The sequence below is a fragment of the Amblyomma americanum genome, chromosome 4, assembly GCF_052857255.1.
Source record: "Amblyomma americanum isolate KBUSLIRL-KWMA chromosome 4, ASM5285725v1, whole genome shotgun sequence".
Lineage (NCBI taxonomy): Eukaryota > Metazoa > Arthropoda > Arachnida > Ixodida > Ixodidae > Amblyomma > Amblyomma americanum.
The window spans coordinates 217,613,726-217,628,361 of NC_135500.1; the positions used below are offsets into that span (position 1 = coordinate 217,613,726).

A 14,636-nucleotide genomic window follows, 5' to 3' on the forward strand; every position below is an offset into this window, starting at 1 on the left:
CAACAAAAGTGAACATCTTGCGGGAGCCATATATATATATATATATATATATATATATATATATATATATATATATATATATATATATATATATATATATATATATATATATATATATATATATATATATATATATATATATATATATATATATATATATATATATATATTCTGTGTCCGACAATCTGTTTTCGATATATTCAGCAAGTGAGAGACTAGACATTTTTAAAGAAAGGAAAACCCTGGTCGGCGTAATATATCTCAATCTGGTCCGCTATTAAACGTCCCGTGTTCTATAAGCGTATACATCCAGTCTAACGTCACTGCGTCAGGCGCCGCGAGCGCACATTAATATACGACGACCGGCTAAGTGTGGTGACCTGGGAATCAGACATTAGTAAGCACCGCGCTGTCTCCTCGTTCCGGTACAAGGCCGGATCGACGTCCCCAATGCGTTTTCTCTACCGTTCGATCAGCTTCTCATTCTGTATGCGTCGAAATGCGTTCGCGATTTGTCTGGCATGCACTGGCCGACCTTTTTTTTTTTTTCGCGTTTCTGAATACGACAGAGGGCGGCGACCATTCCAGGTGCTCTTGATTGCGACTAAACTGACTCAGCTGACGGTAGCCACTGGCGTCTTGCTTAAGTAGTAAATCAATTTGCTTTGTATCAATTTGTGGTTTGCTGTGATGACATTTCTATCGGTGACCATAACTGTGACGTTGAGTTGTAGCAGTAACAGTGGGTGTATTTATCGCCTAGGAGTGTGTTCGTGTGTTTTCCTTATAGTCTGCTTCCGATACAAAACGCAGAGAACAGGGGTTTCTATTTTTTCTTGTTTTTTTTCTCTATCAACTTGCATAATGCCAGCTCATCGGCCCTCGGAACGCCTACGGGGACCACTTCTGAGCGTTTTGTCTACTTTATAAATCGCGTTTAAAGATAGCACTCGTCCATTTGCGAGTACTAAAGAAATGAAAGAAGAATCGGACATTGCTTAGAGCAGATGAAATAGGTCGCGACAAAACGCGATGCTGCGCGATGCGGCGTCTTAATTTCGTTTAGCGCTCACCAAAGATAAATGCAACTGTTCAGTTCGACTCTGCTACGTTGACCGCCGTATTAATTGTTTCTTTTCTTTTTTGGGGACAAGAGATGTGTTTCTCCGTTTTTACATTATTACGCTCGTCTGAAAATCTCTGATCCATCCAGTTCAGCTTGTGCTTTTATTCATATTCCAGTATATTTTCTGTTCCGATATGTTTCCTACCGATCATCCGATTATCTTATTATACATCTTTTCAGTTTGCAGTATACTTTCGTCTTCACGTAAATTGAGCCCTGAGACTCTCTTCAGGGCATTCCGATTCAGTTTATGCTTTCAAGCTTCAGTTTAAACATATATTCATATCACAATATATTTTTCCTTTCATCATCAGTTGAGTCTTGAAAGTCCCAAGTCGACTCACTTTGGTTTAGACTTTCAGTTGCTCTCTTACATCCATATTGCTGTAAACTTTAATGATCGCATAAAATGAGTCCTGAAAATCCCAGGGCATCCACATTCAGTTCGTGCTTCCAACTGCACTTTCATACATGTCTTCACTTGGCTTTACGCTTTACCCTTAACACAACCCCTGAGATAATTATCGCCAACTGCTGCTTTCACGCGCCATCGCAAAGAGAGCGTGCTCCCGAAGTTTTGCGGAGGAGGAGGAGGTGAAAACCTTGTTCTACTCTGCGGCTTTGGAGCATCCTCAGAGATGTTCTCTCCTTGGTTGTATCCCCAGGAGACTTCTCTGTCGAGCTCGTCCAATTTTAATCAGTGGTCGGTTGTTCTCAGTCCAGGGCTCCGCCGTTGGTGGCTCCGGCATCGACACTTGGACCGTTTTGCGGCCGGGGGAGAGAGAGGCCTCTTTAGGGTCGGCTGTGTGCGATCAGCGGACGAAACCAACATTCCGCGCAGGTATGCAATGCTTTCGGTATAAACGCTGGAACCCGTAATTTTTGTTGGCCAGGCGCCACGTTTCACCTTGAAGCGGCCGCTCTCGTTGGGACGAGAGGCCCAGCTGCCGGCGGCGGGGTCGCCGCGGCGACGAAGAGGGCGCTGCGAGCGCCGAGAGGTAGCGGAGGAGAGGTGCTGCGCTTAGCAGCCTTTCGGGGCGCCGCTAATTGAAGCGGCACGACAGCGCAGCACGCTCGTTCTCACGGCTTCCGAGGCAAGGTCAGAGAACAGCGTGGTGCCGCGGGAGGTACGTATATAGACCATGACTTGGAGATGCACCGGGCAGCAGACGCCACGAGTGCGCACTGTGCTATAGAAGGCAGTGGCACGCGGAAAAAATGCTTAGCAGAAATCCACTGTACATGGACATTTACATGCTCTGTACATGTCGTGTGTGTTTCTTTGTTGCGTCCCGCCTTCATTGCGCTATAGTATGTATACCTTTTCAAATAGATCCAAGTCGTGCTAGGTGGTAGACAGAGAAAAGGCTCCAGACATGAAGTTGCGACTCGGCGATAGTCGCATAGCTCTTCTCTACGTGTGCGCGTTTTTACGCCGTTCGCGACAAAACAAGAAAAAAACAGCATCATAAGTCATAACTTGCGATTACCCCTGACGGCGACACGTCAGTGGACGCGGAGTGGGTATATTTTAAAGGCGCGTCTTTATCCTTCTTTTCTCTTTCGCGAAGTCTACTGAGAGCGCCAAGCCCCCTTTGCTTGGTGCCCGTATAAGATTTGCTTCGTGGCTCGGATGGCGAACAGTGCGAGAGAAATGGCCCAAGTACAGTTCCTTTTCGTGTATCGCGAAATCATTTTGTTGACTGCGCTGACGGGTCGACACAGCAGCGCGCATGTACGCCTCTCACAATGCCGTTCCGTATATAGCGGAGTTTGCTAGCCGCATAGTGTTGGGCCAGTTTAGCGGGAATTTGAACGCGCACCGTTCCGCTCCTTTCGGGGTTCCGCCCACTCCTGCTTTCTGCGCCCTCTAGCGCGGCGCCACGGACTGCCAGCCCCTCCGTTCTGTGGGCCGCTTTGCTCCCTCGTTTCGTGCGTTGTCGTCCGTCGTAACTGAATTTAACGGAGAGTGCTTCACTACTCCTACACACCCGGAGGATGCGTCACGCGTGATCCCAGCAAGCAAGTTGGAGAATCGGCATCCCCTGCCCTCGCCGAAAAAAGCGAGTTAATGGTTACTATACAGCTCGACCAGTTAGGCTTATCGCCTTACACGCTCGTCAAACACATGTACGAGACTGGGCAAAGAGTGAGCGCTGCCTATACCCGTTCTCCCTCCGGCGGCCAGTAGTAGACTGAAGGCAAACAGAGGGGCCTGTTGCCGTATCGGAGTCGCCTAATTGGACGAACACGGCGGTGGGCGCAGCCCACGTAGGGGCAGGCCAACGCACCCTGCTATCTAGATCAGCAGCGGTCAGCCTGCCGCCGCTGCTGCTGCTGCAACTGCGCTCTCCGGTTGCTCCGGCCGCACACGCCGCGCTGCTGCCCGCGTGTACATGCATGGGAGTGGCCCGCGTAGTGCATGCAACCAGCATCCAGTAGAGCGGACTCCTCCTAAGCGTATATATACTCGCCTCGTACGCTCCTCTGTCTTCTTACTCTCCAGTGTCCACGGGTGGCACCCGGGTGGGCAAAACAGTGATCTGACAGAGCGTGGCTGCTCGGCAGAATTCAGGACAAGGTTGGGGGACCACGCGTGCACGGTGGATGGCCCGTTCGAAGGAATCGGCTCAGCCCAAGGAATCCGAACCTCTTCGAACAGCAACACGGGTCGAATTAATCAACTGCGTCATCACGGCCGGCATCGGAGGCGTTCTTGTGTAGTTTTCGTTGCTCATCTCCTGCAGCGCCACGGAGGTCGGCGTGAATTTTCTCACGTTTGCTGAACGTGAGCGTGAGCGAACTGCCTCGGGAACGAGCGTATAGTTCAGAAAAGGGTGATCATGAATAAGAGGGAGGAATGTCAATTGGGCCTGGCAATCAAGCACGCCTCCGCTTGATTTATGCGCCCGTTCGGTTCGCAGCGTGAGCTGAATAGAGCACGAAACGATCACTAACACCGATGCCAAGTTCCTATAGCAGCGCCTAGTTATTCAAACAGTGAAATAATTAGTATCATGCTCGCTGCACTAGGCAGTTGACTACCGGCGCAAACAGACAACAGAGAGCGGAAAGTATTGTTTTCGCCAACTTCCGTGCCCCCTAAGTACCTCTTAACAAGCGGTGTATGTTAAACCGACTCGATAGTTTAGCCGGCGCCGAATTTTCGTAGAGTGCGGATGGAACTGTATTACCGACAACACGAGGTAAACAAATGAAAGGAAGAAAAGGCGAGAAAGTACGGCGCCTCAAAGCCGCCCTCTTCCCATCTTCCCCCGTTCAGAGGCTACGCGAGCTGCCCTTGCACCGTTGCAACTTCCCGACATCCGCGAGCCCGTCGTCCTGCTCTACTTAAGTCAAAGTTTCAAAAAGGTCCGCTATCGGTGCAAGGTCGCCCAGATTCCGATCGTCCCGATTGCCGTTTCCGACGCGGCGCCGACGGCTACCAGATGCATATACGCGACGGCGAGGAAATCGGGGCCAACAGCATGGTCCACAACAGATTGGCCGCTCTCTGCCGGCGCTTCTGACAGGATGACAGCCGCTTCGAAAGGGCCGCCGAGGCGGGTCTATCCACGACTGTTACGCTCTTCTGAACTCGTTTTGAGATAAACGCTGGACGCGGCGGTGGCTGGCTAGCCCCATAACTCTGAACAAGACGCAGCCATATGGCTGAGCCAGTTGCCGAGAAAGGTCGCCGGGTTTTCGAAAGGCTGTGCGGTGGACGCAGCGCCTCGGTGCTGCTCGGTCAGATTGGGTAACCGCTCGTGGAAGCCACAGGGCATGGGTGTCACAACCACGAATTTGTAGTGAAACGGTGATGTGCGTGCGAGCTGCAGAGCCCATGTCATTCTAGCTTTCAGTGCCACATTTGTATTCAAGGGGTTTGTGAGTGTCCGTTTATGTCTTTTGCCTTGAAAGCGGCCTACGGCCCTAGCAATCACGAAAATTAGCTCAAAACACCCGTGTGCAGCGTCGTGAATAATTAAATACAAATGGTTTAGTACAGGCAGTTCAGGCCTCGGCCACCACCAGCGATAAAATGTGCCATGACGTCACGCTCATAGTATACTCTGCATGGTATACTCTGCAGTTAGGGGTTAAACTTCATGGCTCTTATTTTTACAAATCACCGAATTTCTCCCGTACTTTTCCAGAACGCATTTTTTTTTATTTTGGGCGGATATTATTTCCGTGCAACTTTTACCGGCTTTTTTCCGAAAGATGTGTGACACCCCTGTGCGCTCAGAATTCACGTACAGTTTATTATCTTTGATCTTTTAGCAACAGTAGTTTATGTGCAAGTAGGTAACGCACAAATGGTCGCGTTATAGGGCAGCGGTTGCAATACGAAATACCAGCGGCGCAAAGGAAACAGTAACAGCGTGGAGCTTAACTGCTCGAGCCGTAAGACAAAAGCGTAGATAGAAGTTCATTTCTAAAAACTGGGTTCCGCAGAAACCTAAAGAGGCGCCAAAAAGAAAGAGCGAAAGCAACAAGAGAGCAGCACACATGTAGAGTCTTTGTAAAAAAATATACAGCGTTAGCTTCCAATCCCTGTAGCGGAACCCTTTAGCATGTTTGACAGTTCTAACCTTGGGAGCGTTGACGATTTAATTTCCACCCGCCTTTGTGAGATGAGGGTCCCTGAGTATGCAAGAGGAGCCGCTCTGCAGGGCTCAGAAGCAGACCCCTTGGGCTGCGTGTTTCTGACAAAGACACTTGCCTCGTTCAGGCAAGTGGAACCATGTCTTTCTGTCTAGTCGCTTTCATGTCGGAATAGCTTTTTCTACTCGTGGGCTGAATACAAGTGTGATTGTTGCTTACACCCCACTGATCCCTCCTTCAGTCACGGAATGAACTGTGAAAGCAGGAAACACTTGATAAGAGCAGTTTCGTATTGGAAAAAAAATATGACGGTGGTTTAGCTCTGGTTAAACCTGGAGTGACGCGATAGCTACAGCTGGCCGAGTGGAACTTGGTCACGCGACCAACCCCGTGACGAACCACGTGATCAGCCACAGCGCCGCGCCGCCGGCAGCTGCTCCGCACCACGTGACCAACCACGTGACAGCGTGGCGGCGCAGCCACAGGGTGGCGGCGTCGCCACGCTGAAGGCTCGGAATGCTACCGTGATGACAGTCTATGAGCAGAAGGAGCTATGCACTCGTAGACGAAGCTTCACGAGATGGCAGAGCTGCTCGGTCAGCGCCCGCCGTTTTATCTAAAGTATAGCGGAGCAGTGCGTCGAAACGTACAACTGCACCACAGCTCCACTGTAACGCCGTGCCCTTGGAGTCCCCACTTAGATCATTATTTATTGTGACCGACTGCAGCTCATACTCAATAGCCAGCAAGAAATGGCGTACTGAATTCGATACTGAATTCGGCTATAACCGATTTGAAAAGAAAAAAAAAGAATGCTGCGTAAGGTTACCTTTTTTTTTCTGATGTAAACGCAGAACTTCAAACCCTACCTGTATTGAAACCGTCGGCGCATTAGGTTTCAGCAACCGGGTTTTGCCTTTGGCGCCTTGTTGGGTTTTCGTGCTTATTTCGTATAGAAGCTATAGTTCACGTCATGCACATTAGCCGGCGGTCACTGCCCGCGCAACTCACCCATTCCACGCTATCTCCCTCCTCCCTTAACTGACATTACCCTGACCCCCGTGCTCTGTATTCATTCTTTATTTTTATATAACACGTTTTCGGGTCTGCCCCCGAAAAAAACTGAGCCAAAATCGTGCCGTTCGCACCTTGGCTTCCCTCGCAGGCTAACCGCTGGAGGGCGGGCCTGAATGCTAGCAGGTCGTGAGAGAAAAAAGAAAGGAACAGCCATCAGTGTCGGCACCCTGACGTGGCCTCTAAACGGGCATCAACGGCACAAAAACTTACAATATCATGCTTTATCTACGCATATCCCTCTGTGCATACCCTTCCATACATATCCCTCTGGCTCCGCCGCCTTGGCTGAGTGGTTACGGCGCTCGGCTGCTGGCCCGAAAGACGCGGGCTCGATCCTGGCCTTGGCGGTCGAATATCGATGGAGGCGAAATGCTAGAGACCCGTGTACTGTGCGATGCCAGTGCACGTTAAAGAACCCCAGGTGGTCGAAATTTCCGGAGCCTTCACTACGGCGTCCCTCATAGCCTGAGTCGCTTTGGGACGTTAAACGCCCATAAACCATATCCCTCTGGAATGCCCAGTTAGCAAGCGCGGACCGAACATGTTTTTATACACCGCCGTTGGATGCCCTGTGCACCTACGCAGAATATGTGGCCACTTCAGCTCCAGGGCTGCTGCTTGCCAACACGGATTCTCCCTTTGTCTGCACGCTCCGGCCTTTAATTATTAAAAGCCACAGCTGACGTGCACATCGAGACGCGCAGAGATGAACAACAGCACTGTGGCACACACATGTAACACTCACTGGAGGACAGAGGCGGTATCAAGGATGGCATGAGACCGCAAGCAGTGCGGTTCTTACGAGCCAACCTTTTTTTTGTCCCCCGCCTCTCTCTCTCGCGAGAATGCACATGTCCATCAGGGAGCGTGTGCGTTCAAGGCGGCGGCTGCAGGCGGTTTCTGGAGCAGCCGACGTCGATCAAGGCTCGCTGACCGCTCTCTCCTCCTTCGCGCACACACGGGCCATTCATTGTGCGGTGTCCGGCCGCGCGTGCTCGCCCGTTCCAGGAGGACGCGCGATGCGTGCGCGTCGTGCGCGCCCCTTTGTGCGCCCGCAACACGTCGTCGTCGTCGTCGGTCGACGAGGGCAGCCAGCTGAGAGGTGCACGCTTAGGAGCGAGCCAGGGACACGCGCCAGCGAGCACGCGAGTGTTGTCGAAAGAGGAGCCGTCGGCTTGGAAGACTCACGGCCGCTTCGGGGATGTCTCCCTGCTTTCGTGTGCTGTTTGTGTGAGACGACTGCGTGGGGGAGAGAGAGAGAGCTTACGAAACACATGCGCCTCTCTTGTCACGGCTGCTGCAGAAGCGAGAATCGAGAGAAGAAAAAAAAAATCAACGCCGGAAAAGAGGACACCCCGCTACACGCGTACCCACTTTGACCATCCTCCGAAAGCCGCGTATGGACGACGGTTTTATGCCTTTATTGTTCCAACTAGTCGGGACGTTGCGGTTGATGTTGAGTCGCTACCTAATGATCCCCACAGACCCGACATACTCCGACGCGGTACAAGTCATACTCATGACGCCTGCTGCTACAGGGGGCAGCCTGACTTCCACAAGCGACCCGGGACGAGTTCCTTTTGAGAAAGCGACGACTCCAGGACGCGTTCGCTCACAGCAAAAAAAATGAAATCTGTTAGCTACGGAAGGACGTCAGTGCCTGTTTCCAGGCCCTTCACTCACTCCAGTGCGCGACGTTCGCAGTAATGGAGAGTGGACATGCTGCCAGTACTATCAAGGGGCTTTAGCCGGTGCCGGAGCGCAGCCTCACCGCGCGGCTCGCTCGACTGCAAGGGGAGGGAGGAGGTATATAGGGGTCGCGCAACCAACACGCTCCGCTCTCACGCCACCCGGCCAAGGACACGAGGCAGTTCGCACACACACAGAAGCGGAGGCAGCCTCGTTCTACGCCGTCTGCGCACCGCCGCAGGAATGTCAACACGCGGCCGCGCTATGCAGGCACAGGCTGCGCGAATCGCCGCGTGTTGTTGCATATATGCGCCACGGCACAACACCCTCTCAATGCTAAGGCCTCTCCACCGGCCGCGTGACGTCACGCCAAGGGACCGTGCAGGCCCCGCGCTCCGCGATTTCAGCGCGCCGCGCCCGTCTGCACTATTCGGGTACTGCCGTACGTAGCTGCCTTATAAGTGATTCCTTCATTTTCATTTTTGTCGTTGCTGCAGAAAAGAAATTCGCTAGTTTGTGCGCGCCTTAGGCTATCATTTTATCTGCTTTATATATTTTTTTTATTGCAGAACACCTTATTGTCAAGAAAGTTCGAGCTGCTAATACAGTTTTTTATAATAAACAATTTAGCATACGGCCGCCAATTTCGCATTATTGGTCATTATAATAAAAAATTGATTAGTTAATTTCAATTAATCATCTAATTATTAGGTTCTATCACGTACATGATGTCTGCCGTGCGGTAAAATCCATCCGCACAGACCGCACATGCGTATATCTAGTTGTTAAAGTAGAAGTTCGTGAACATTGAAAAAAAAAAACACCGTCTACTGCGCATTGTGTTAGTTTTATTCTGTATTGTGTTTTGCTTAAAGCTTTCACACACAGCAATAATGACACTCACAATAATGTTGCGCTGTTGAGTATTTGTACAGCTAATCTGACCCTTACAATAAAAAACGACGAGACACCAGCAATGAAGTGTGCGCAAAGCATTTTTATTGCTTGGGAATAAAACTTACTTCTTCTTAAGCGTTGCTGCTTTCCGGGCTGCGGCCTTCTGCTGCGCATTGTCTTGTATGGCATCATTTCTTAGTTTGCAAAAGTTGTTTAGAACAACGTTGGTTGCAACGCGTACTACCAAGCGCAGGAGAGTTTGTGCAGTGTGGCCATTTTCACATGTCTCAATGTCGTGTTCGTCCAGGAGGGAAATCGTCTGTGAAATCACGACACCACGTTGATTTCTACAGGAGAGAAAATCTTCCGCGGTTGCTCCAAAAGACAACTTCTCTGCAACTAGTTTAGTCATCAGTACCATGTGAACTGTGCATGGCTGGGGAAACTTCAGCCCTCCTCTCGACAGGTTAGCTATCATGGCAGTATTTTCCGCTTCGATCTCTCGATTTTCAATCACCAATGTGCTGAAGCAAGCAGAACATGAAAGCTTCTTTAAAGCAGCATGAGCAGCGTATCCTGCAATGTAGACAATAGCATCCATGTCAGAGTGGGCGTGTGTAATATCGTCGTCGCTGACAGCCACAGAAAAGTTGCATGGGACAAGATCCTCACTTACGTCTTCAAACTCTGTTTCCTCGCGTGGAAATGTCAAAAGTTTTTGAAGACGAAGCTTCTTCTCACATTCGTAGAGCTGACGCACGGAAATGTGGTACTGTGATCCTGCCAGCTGGCGGTAACGGCCGAACCGGTCTTCTAGCGCATCCGTCTGAAATTTGCCCAGCAGTACGTACTTGAAGTGAAGTTCTTCTAAGCAGTAGCGCGAGAGTTCTACCAGAGAATAGCATGTCAGTCGCAAAGCACTGTGAGTCTCTTTCGTCAGCGAGCCACTGGTGATGTTTATTCTTGCCCAAGCGTCCAACCAGTCCACAACGCCGCTCAGGAAAGCTAACTGTGTGTCATCAACAGACCTTACAGGGTCTTGCATGCTGTCCCTTAGCCTCTGGCCTTTGCAAGGGGTCTTAACATTGACTATTTGCCACCATGTGAGGATAACGTCAATGAAAAGAGCAGTCGACTCAGCTTGAGGAATCTTGAACGCGGAACCATGTGTCCTGAGGGCATTTGAAACAAACTGATTAATGACGTCGAGAGCGAGCTTTACATTTTGCCGCTCCATTGAGGTTGGATTCACGGCTTTTGCGTTCAGTCTGTAAGCAGCCTTCACAAGCGACGTCTTCTCTGAAGAATAAAGCTGCCGCACAGCTGCGAAAGAAGCAGCTTTCATACGAGGAGGCCCTTCGGGCATTGCTCCACTCAAGTCCATTTCAGGGAAATAGAGGCATGTTCCAGGGTTTTTCTGGTTAATCCAATTGTTCCTAATGCACTTCAAGAGATGCACAGGATCGACCACGTAGAAAAGAGGGCGAGCGTTATCGGCTGGATGGGGATAGACAATGCTCACCTGAGGACTTGTAGCAAATAACGACATCATCTTGCGGTTCAGAGCATTGTTGTCCGTTATCACAGCGATAATTTTGAGCCCCATTTTCTCAACATTAATGATTATGTTCTTAGCATGCTCGTGCAAAATTTCTGCGCTCAGTTTGCTCACAGGTAATATGTGAATGACGTCCTTGTTTGCAGAAAGGAGTGATTGTACCATGAACACATGGGCTGTTGTTGCTGGTTCCGTTGAATGAACCGACGATCCTACTATTGTGCCCCCTTTGTAGTCGAAGTATGGTTTTATGTGGATCTCATCGATCATCAGGGTCACTGTCTTCTCGTGGTCTTTCATTGATTTGACTCGTTCTCGGATGTAGGAGAGACAGTGCGGTTGATTTTGCTCCACAAGAGGGTCAGCTTTGTAATTTGAGCAAACACGGCGCAGTGTGGAAGGATGGGGCAGAATGATTCTTGATGCAGCTCTTGTGAAGTGATATGCGTGAGGAGAAATTGAATTCAAAATACTGGCGAATACCAGCAGCTCTGCGCTATACACATGCTGTTTCGCGAGGAGAAGCTCTATCTGCTCAACCAGAAATTTCAGCAAAGAAGACTGTTCTTTCGTCGTATCACTGTCCTCAATGAGGTCTGCAAGCAGTGAACCGACAAACTGCAATACTTTAGTATGTTTCGACTCTTTCGTCACCTCAGGTATATTATGCAAGCCTATCTCGAGTTCTTCTAGCAGCAAGGACAGGCTGGAGGTGTCGCATACTTGAGCTGGCAGAATCCTGCCTGAAGGAAGCGACAGAAGCTTCACTCCATTCAAGAAAACAGAAAGTGACAGATCAGGGAGAACTACCAAGGCGCATTTCACATTAGGTGAAGGATCATTCTCGATGAGAAGGAACCTAACGCACTGCTCATCGACAGAAACGGTCCAGAATTTCGTGTTGCAGATTCCAGGCAACTTAGATTTGAACTCCTCGTAAGATGAAACTTTGTTTCTTTTCTGTTCAAGCTCATTAGACTGAAGTGACTTCCTCATAGCCTCCTGCAAAGCAGCGTTTTCCCTTCTTGCTTTTTTCGTCTCTGGCGATTCACTCCGTCCAGGCGTTGAGGACAAGTATTTTGGGCAGTTTGGAAAAACAGAAGGCGCAGCATCAATCTTCAACTGTAGCCTGTCACGCTTCACCTCTATTATTTTCCCTGTCAGTTCATCTTGGTGTGACAACGTCGTAATGAAGTCGCCTGCGTGGAAGTGCAGTTCACACACCTGCACGAGAAAATGAAGCAAGGCCATTCGCCATGACTCTCCATTGCCTAAAACACTAAGTAAAAAGAGTCTGAATAGTGAACAGCTTTTACATATTTACACAGCTTTTACACAAGCCTTATGCACATCCACAGAACTAAATGCTTCCTGGACAATTCATACATAAGTGTAAGAAGTGATATCATTGCCTACAAAGACAGCATGCCTTTCCGGGAGCGACAGCTCACAACTAAGATAATTACCAGCGCCTATTAAGCAATATTTCAGAGTCTTACCCTCGAATGCTCTGTAGGTGTGAAATCCTTCCGTGGAATGGCTCGCAACCAGGCTTTTCTTCGTACTTCGTCTCTTGGGAAGCAATAAACACGTACTTTGGGACCATTCTGGTAGTTCCCGCGGCACCCGGGAACACAGCACCGGCCCATGTTTCACGAAGTTGCACTCGCTACACGGCAGGCAATCAGTTTCCCATTCGTGCGCTAGCACAGGTACGCACGCCACACAAGAAACGGCCACACGAAACAGACACAGCCGTGCGAGGAGCGAACGGAAATGCACCCAACGCCAGGCTGAAAGACTCAAGCAGCAGCTAGACGCTCACTGCAAGACTGCGTTCGTGTCTGTGCTTGCCCGGGCAAGCGCGAGCACATCGAGGGAGACAACCGAGCGGAGCGGAGCCGCGCTTGGTGAGCAGCCTGACCGGACACTTGGCGTGACGTAGCGCGTGTGGAAAGGAGGGCCTGGAGAGGCCTGAAGAAAGTATTTAGAGGGTGTTGCACGGCAGCGTTTAAGAATTAAGGAGGAGGGAAAAGAGAGACGCGAGAAATGCCAGTACACTCGCACTCTTATGGGTGTGGCACAGTTCCAAATACCCCAGTGGACACCGCAGGCATGTGTCCATAGACAGGGAGCTGCCGCTTTTCTTCCGTTCAGCTGTCTGTATGTCCTGAATCTACAGTGGCACCCCGATTGCCACTTCACTTTACACATCTTCTTTGACTTATGCTGTGATGGATTGTTTCCGGTGCGTTAACACCCATTATAGCACGAATAAAAGATGTGCAAAGTAAAGTGGTAATCGAGGCGCCACTGTAGATGCAGGACAGAACTCCCTCCGGGTGGCCATGGACACAAGCGGCCTCCACGGGAGTATTAATGCCGACCGGAATTCTGGCCACGCTGCGGCTGCCTGCATGGGCACAACCCAATGCGCGCGTCCAAACTGATTGCTTGAACAAACTTTTTTCCTGGGGGGTGTCCTGTATGGGACCCCTCAGTCCGGCGCGCGGCATTGGGCGTCCTACAGGTTCCAGCTGAGCAGAGCAGTCTCTTGTAGGGTGTGGGTGGGTAGATTTGCCTGAGGGTGACCTCTTGGGCCCGGTAAAGTGCTTGATAGGAAGGAAGGCAGAAGAGGCCTTACATAAAGCTCTGCGCATGTGCTGCCTCGAGACTGCGCTGGAGCAGTACCACAACCGAATGTCCGGTCTGCCGAGAATGATCCGTTAACTACAGACTGCAGAGGCGTGCATGGATCCTGCCCGCATGTCTGCGTGTACTAATGTTTGGCGTAAGTCTCAAGTACATCTTTGCTCTGAGCACATGTTTGGTTTACCGGCTACAACACATGCGATTAGTCTTGACAGCTCAACCGACCCTACTTTCGGTACAGGGTTACCTTAAAGGTGTGGGATTGTCTATGCCAGTGGGAAAGTCTAGCTTTGTTCTGCTTCCGGGCGTTGGAAGATGTTAAGAGCGGTTGAAGATAGACCTTGGAAGCTCGTGCATTCGCATGTTAGTCACATGCGCTTTTTTGGCGTCGTTCTTACTTCCGTCTGCGGTGGCGACGAGCTGTGGAGTCGATTGTCTCATCTCTGTCTTCGCGCCTCAATGTAATCCGCAGAATCGCAGGTGAACAATGGAGGAATCATCCTTCCTCAATGGTCAGACTCAATGAAGCTCTGGTGGTGAACCGCATAATGTACCAACTGCCTTTAATATCGCAATTCGTTTCTCAGTGTGAACATCTTGAAATTTCGCACCGAAACAGCCTAAGGAGAGCGCGTGGAGTTCCGCAGGCGGCAACGAACAGTCAAGTTTTTTATGAGTCGCTATCTAAATTATTTAGCCTTATGGCTTCACAGAGGTTATTAATTCAGCTTGGTCGCGTCAGAGAGACGGTATAGCTGGTCGAGTTCTTCCAGAGCGTCTCCTAATGAGATCTGAGTCCTGGACTTACTTGGCACTTAACACTCTTAGTGGCCAAGTCCTAACGCGCGGAGACGAAGCCAGAGGTTAAACTCACCTGGTCTTTTGAGAGTATGGACAGTGCGCTGACCGTTCCTCGAGCTCGCGCTAAGCCGAGTACTCCTTTGGCGGAAACGCGTTCACACTTATTCGACCATTTTGGAACAGAATATGCTCGCCATCTCCAAGATTACATTGATGGTTCTGAGGACA

At 50.2% G+C, this 14,636-nt stretch overlaps 1 protein-coding gene across 16 annotated transcripts in view; it reads right to left on the reverse strand.

Moving 5' to 3' along the window:
• Positions 1-14,636, reverse strand: part of LOC144129350 (uncharacterized) — a 116,571-nt gene that overhangs the window by 63,212 nt on the left and 38,723 nt on the right. For 3 of the 16 annotated variants that reach the window (XM_077663417.1, XM_077663408.1, XM_077663416.1), the window contains exon 2: positions 12,828-12,919. The exons of the other annotated variants lie outside the window; for them this stretch is intronic. The gene's annotated coding sequence lies outside the window, so the exon portion shown is untranslated. The remainder of the gene's footprint in view (positions 1-12,827; positions 12,920-14,636) is intronic. 16 annotated transcript variants of the gene reach the window in all.